Source organism: Acipenser ruthenus, chromosome 12, assembly GCF_902713425.1.
Source record: "Acipenser ruthenus chromosome 12, fAciRut3.2 maternal haplotype, whole genome shotgun sequence".
NCBI lineage: Eukaryota > Metazoa > Chordata > Actinopteri > Acipenseriformes > Acipenseridae > Acipenser > Acipenser ruthenus.
The window spans coordinates 3,070,458-3,076,457 of NC_081200.1; positions in this window are offsets into that span (position 1 = coordinate 3,070,458).

A 6,000-nucleotide genomic window follows, 5' to 3' on the forward strand; every position below is an offset into this window, starting at 1 on the left:
CAATTGTAGTCTTTTGGTACACATTTACTAAGCCAGATTTTGAAACAAATGCACACTTCACCACCAAACTAAAAAAAATAAATTAAAAAAAACCAGCAAGAAAGAACTAAATGAATAATGTGATTTCTCATGCGTAGGCCACGCTGATTTGTTTCCTGCACGTATTGTAAAATAGATTTCTACCTTTCATCCTTCTGTGAAATGTCACACTTGTGCACGCGGTCTGTATTCTGCAGCCAAAGCTACAGCAGGCCCTTGAATATGCTAACCCTAATCCTACAGCAGGCATATCCAGCCATATGGTGTGGCTTTTCTAATCTTCTGAGATGGTTCTAATTTTGCTTTGCTAATGTCATTCGGAAAAACACATTTCAGACACGCAATCTTTATCTTCAGCCCAAAGCTGTAGGCTGCTTTTGTTTTCGGTATGAATCACACACTTTGAAGCAATGCTTGAGGTTTTCATGGTAACAAAACCAGCACTGCTCTGAAAGTTAAAGTTGCAATATGTATATAAAAAAAAATATTATTCATTTTTAAAATGAGTGGACAAAAAAAACTAAAATGTTCATGAATATAACAGCTACATTTTAGCAGTGTTTTTTTGTTTTGTTTTTTGTTTTTTTTTGTAAAATGCTGAAGCCCACAGTAGTTAAATAAAAAAAACTTTTTCACTCTTAATAGCATTGATGACATTTGTTTTTAAAGCAAGATACACCCACAATCTGCAATAAACACGTCCTACATTAAATCTATGTGGGCTTGGAAGCAGCCTTAGTTAGAAACCATTCATTTTAGAATTGCAGTTGGTGTTTGTGCTTCCAATTAATAGTAAAAAGGCATGTATTAAAAGTACAGCGCTCCCCTTTATAGTGCTGTAGTCAGAAGCCATAGTTATGTTTGTGTTCCACCTTATAACAAGAATACTAGTGCTAGTGTCATGGCATTGTGGGTTTATAGTATAAACACTGAGTATTGACTAACACTGCCAAGGATACAAGCCAATGTGGGCTCAATAAACTCCAAGTTTCCTGAATACAAGCATGCTGCCTCTCCTCCAGTTCACAAGGGTTACATCAAGGCCCTTTTCTTTGATGTGTTTTTCTTGGCTGACGACCGAATCTCTCGCTTCTAACGACGTGGGAATTTCAAAACAGACTGAGTGCTTTTAAAAGGTACATGGAATTGTGTGTGTGTGTGTGTCTGTGTGTGTGTGTGTGAGTGTCTGTGTGTGTCTGTGTGTGCGTGTCTGTGTCTGTGTGTCTGACTGTGTGTGTGTCTGTGTGTGTGTGCGTGTGTCTGTGTGTGCGTGTCTGTGTGTGCGTGTGTGTGTGTCTGTGAGTGTGTCTGTGCGTGTGTGTGTGTGTATGTGTCTGTGTGTGTGTGTGCGTGTCTGTGTGTCTGACTGTGTGTGTGTCTGTATGTGTGTGTGCGTGTGTCTGTGTGTGCGTGTCTGTGTGTGTGTCTGAGTGTGTGTGCGTGTGTGTCTGTGTGTCTGTGTGTGTGTGTGTCTGTGAGTGTGTGTGTGTGTGTGTGTGTGTAATGTGTACACGAAATTTGCTTTTGCACAGGACATTGTGGTAACTACGATTTTTTCCATGCAGCACACACACACACACAAATAAAAAGATGAACTTGTGTGGTAAATGGCAGATGCAGTATGGATTACTGAAACCATTATTTTCTCTGATTTACAAATAGTTGTAGTAGTAGCAGTATTCTAGTCCTTCCAAAAATGCTATGATGAGAGTTTTTAAAAATATGAAAACTACATGTTAGCAAGGAGAACACTTTATTTTTCAATGCAACGAGGGCACAAGTGTGCTCTGTACAGCAAACAACAGTTTAGGCACAAAATCAAAGAGTCGTCATTGAGAGGATGAGGCTGCAATGCAGGAAACAGGAGTCATATTTGGTTAATTGTTTTTCTTAATTTATTATTAAGACCAATAAAACAAGTTTGTATTTGTAGATTTTGTGTTAGTCAAAAATAAAATATAACCCTTACAATAACCCTATCCCTAACACTATTCCTAATTCTAACCCTAACCTTTTTTCTGGTACTTACATATTCGGTTCAGAAGGAATTTGTTGCAGTATCAAAGGCTAACAAAGCAAGATATCCTTTAGGATTTTTGAGCGACAGCAAAAACAACCGAGGCTAACAGCCCTATCATCGTCATATTTCCTGCACTTCATTTTATCCAGTCTCCTTACCACACGGGTAGAGGTTCTGCAGCTTTTACAAGTTTTCAGTGCATTGTCATGCATTATTGATGCTATGTGGGTAAGAACACTAGTGTACACAAATGTGATAAGAAAAGGTAAGTCACGATAAACAGTGTGTGAGACGCCCTGGGAGAACTGTGCACATGAAAACGACTTGCTGTCATAAATGTCACAGAGCTTCAGTAGAGACCTTGTTCAGTAATAAAATCACACGCCGCCTCAGTGCAATAGCAAGGAGAAAACCAGCAGCTCAGCTTCATTTTGTTACTTTATTATCTTAAGTCTACATTATTATTATTGTTTTACATATTCCTGGACAGGAACTATGACATTTACCATGTCTTATTATTGCATCCAGTGGCACTGGAACCATTTTTAAAATGGGGGTGCTGAAAGCCATTGAACAGAACTGTAACCCCTATAATGCAAAGCCAGCACCCCTAGTGCCAGCATCCCTGATTGCATCAAACCAATGGAGAAACTGAATGTGCATTTAGCTGTAGACAGAGTTGCATGTGAAAATGTCACTTAGCTAACATTACATGTACATGGTGTTTATTAGTTAGAAGTTTCATGAGTATCAACATTATTTTTATTTTCCTAAAATAAATCATTCTGCTGTTATGAGCTAATGGACCAGTATTTCAGGCGTATCGATATCTTTTGAGACGTTTATAACCATTTCGGGAGTCAGCAATTCAGCATTGGTATGCAGTCATCTGGTAATGTATTCATCTGGTGGTTTAAAACCAAAGGGGAACAGAAACTGTAAGACTTTATTGTGATAAATAAAACACAATCTCTTACCTATTTTAGTCTTTTAAGTGCTAGATTCTCAAAGTTCTTTATTCAAAATCGTCAACAAAACTGTATTTATTTTTTCCAGAAATGAAAAAATGCACGCAATAAAGTTACCTACTTTTTATGTATCTTTTTTACTGATACCTCAATATAAAAAAATACAAAAATAGTGGGAAAACATGTTTTTTTTTTTTTTAATGTTTCACTTTGAATCTGATTAGAACTCGTGACACAGATGACATCATATGACCTAACTTATTTTAAGTGGAATGACTATACAGTGAAATCAGGCATTTTAAGGTTTTCAAGATCAATCGTTTGCCTTTAATCTTTGTCACACATTAGATTTCCATGACATAAGCGATGTGATTTGTTTATATTCTTTGGGCGACTCTGCAAAAATATTTCTTAAAGATGTGCATGTGCTGCATGATCCACAGAGAGGTTTAGGTTTGGATGCAAAGCTGTTAGGACTAGGCTGAAGAAACAAACCGAGATTGACTGTTCACACTAATATCTCATTTTTATGAGCACGGATCTGAGCTGATCCGAGTTCTCCCACATTGCTCCTAAACCCCCATTGATAGCTTACCCAAGCTGAGTGATAATACAATGCAATGCGAGTTTGAAGGATGTTGGTGGTTCTTGTAATTAAACCATATAACTGATCAATTCCAGTTCAATTACACACCTTTCCAAGCTTAATCATTCTCAGTTCTGCGTTGTGTTTTACACCGAGCGATCATTCTTTTTTATTTAAGTTACATAGTACATTTCTGTATTTGTACCTGGTCTGGTCTGAGCTCGGATATAGTCTGAACACAGCTTAAGAATCAACTGAGCCTGTTCACGGTTAGTCTTGAACCCCTAATATACCACATAGACCAGAAACCTCCCAAAAACTGTCAGCATTATTTTGCAGGGCTGTTTCAAGTAGTAGCATTTACAGAACTCATAAAAAATAGAGGGGAATAAATAACTAACCAAATAAACAGGTAACAGAGTGTGATTGAATGCACTGTATTTAATCAAACACTGAAGCTAAATCACCCAATACAAATGCACAAAGCACCAACCCATAAGTTATTGAAAGACTGTGTTTTCAAATAGAATGGAGAATACCAATACATGTCAGCTCTGTTGTGTTTTGGTCGATGCATTTCTTGTTCAGTTACCGGAACACTTCATAAGTATTACTGGCAAATTCAAAACTGTACGATTACTATGCCCTGAGTCATAACAGTGCTCAGGGGTACTCTTGTATTGGCATGATGTTATATTTGTGTTATATATATATATATATATATATATATATATATATATATATATATATATATATATATATATATATATACGTGATGAGCTTTTCCAAGCTCCGGACCATGCTGAAACATTTCTCTGTAGGCCTGACTCTTTTGGACCGGTACAGGTGGCAGCGGGCACAGGTTCATGCGTCTCTTTTTTCACTGATCCAGGCTTACGGTACAATAGCGATCAATGGTGCAAACTGAACAGAGGGACATAGAAACGGCAATTTTACATAACACGCGAGAAGCAACCCTGGCCGAGCTGTTTCTTCCTATTTTGTATCATTCCCGGTGTGTTCATTTACCAAATAACAGTGAGAATTACACCGTGGTGAAAAAAAGTCTTCAGTAAATAACAACCTACTCAGAATATTCATTTAGGTGTGGTTTAACACAAACAGTTTAATATTTCCGTTTACGATGGTGTAAAGATCTTGAGAAACCTCACCATTAGTGTCAGCATACTGTATATGTACATATATGTTCCATTGTATTGACCTAAATACCCATAGAATTAGAGACACAAATGCATCAAAGAGACACGCATGCACCGTCAAGTGTTTGATTTTCACTAGCGAGCCCTGTATTAATAATTTAATCAGTAGCAGTATTTGGATCCTAGACTTTTTGGATCAATTGACATTCCCTGCATATTTGTTTTGGGATGCACGGTTCCTGGTGCTAATCCACAGCCCATACCATGTCCAGTCCTGGATTCAATCAGGCATTGCAGGATTGTGATAAAAAGGTTGGTCAAATGAAGCCATTTCAAACTGATCTGTTAAGAAGCATGGCAAAATGTATCTGTTGGGAAGAGTGGCAAAAGACATCTATAGACCAGTGCAAAAAGCATGTGCAAGTTATGACAAGTCTACTACTAGTAATCTGTATTAAACCAAACCTGAATAAAGATACATTGAATTGGTGTAATTGCTGTACAGCTGTACCCAAACGTTTGCCATCACCTACAATATTAGGACTGAGACATAATTAAAAAAATAAACATATGAACATAAAACCAAAAACAGTTAAAAATACTAAGTATAGCTTTCCCGTACCTCTCTCTCTCTCTTTGTTATGTTTTATTAAATTAAACAAAGCCCTGGGCCTCCCTAAAGATGAACTAGTGGTTAGCTTGTTCTCTGTAGTCAACATGTATTCTGTTCTGTACAATTTAGGGAAATGCAGCTACACCTAAATGTAAGTTTAAATTGCTTTCAAATAAAACAGGTTGTATTTAGAAAAACAGCTACTTGTTGTGTCATGCAGGCTCTGCTATTTGTTTTTTTCTTGTGTGCTTTACTGGGGTTTAGAGCTATGGCCAAAAGTTTTGCATCACCTAGAATTTTAAGATTGAAACATTATTTACAAAAGAAAAAAAAAGCTACATGAACATAATTTAGATATTTTATTTAACATCATGTGAATCAAAGAAACTACAAAATGATTATGCAAAAGTCTACCGGAAGCCATAATAGTAGTCCAGTATTTCATGTTAGATTTCGAAATGTCACAGTTTTTGTCAGTTATTCGTTAAGTATATGGAAAACTACAAAGATACTAATTCAATATGCTAGCCTAACATTATTCAGCAGGTTTCGTTCGACTTTATGAAGCAAAATGTGTTAATTCTATAGGCTGATGCAAAACCATTGGCCAGAGC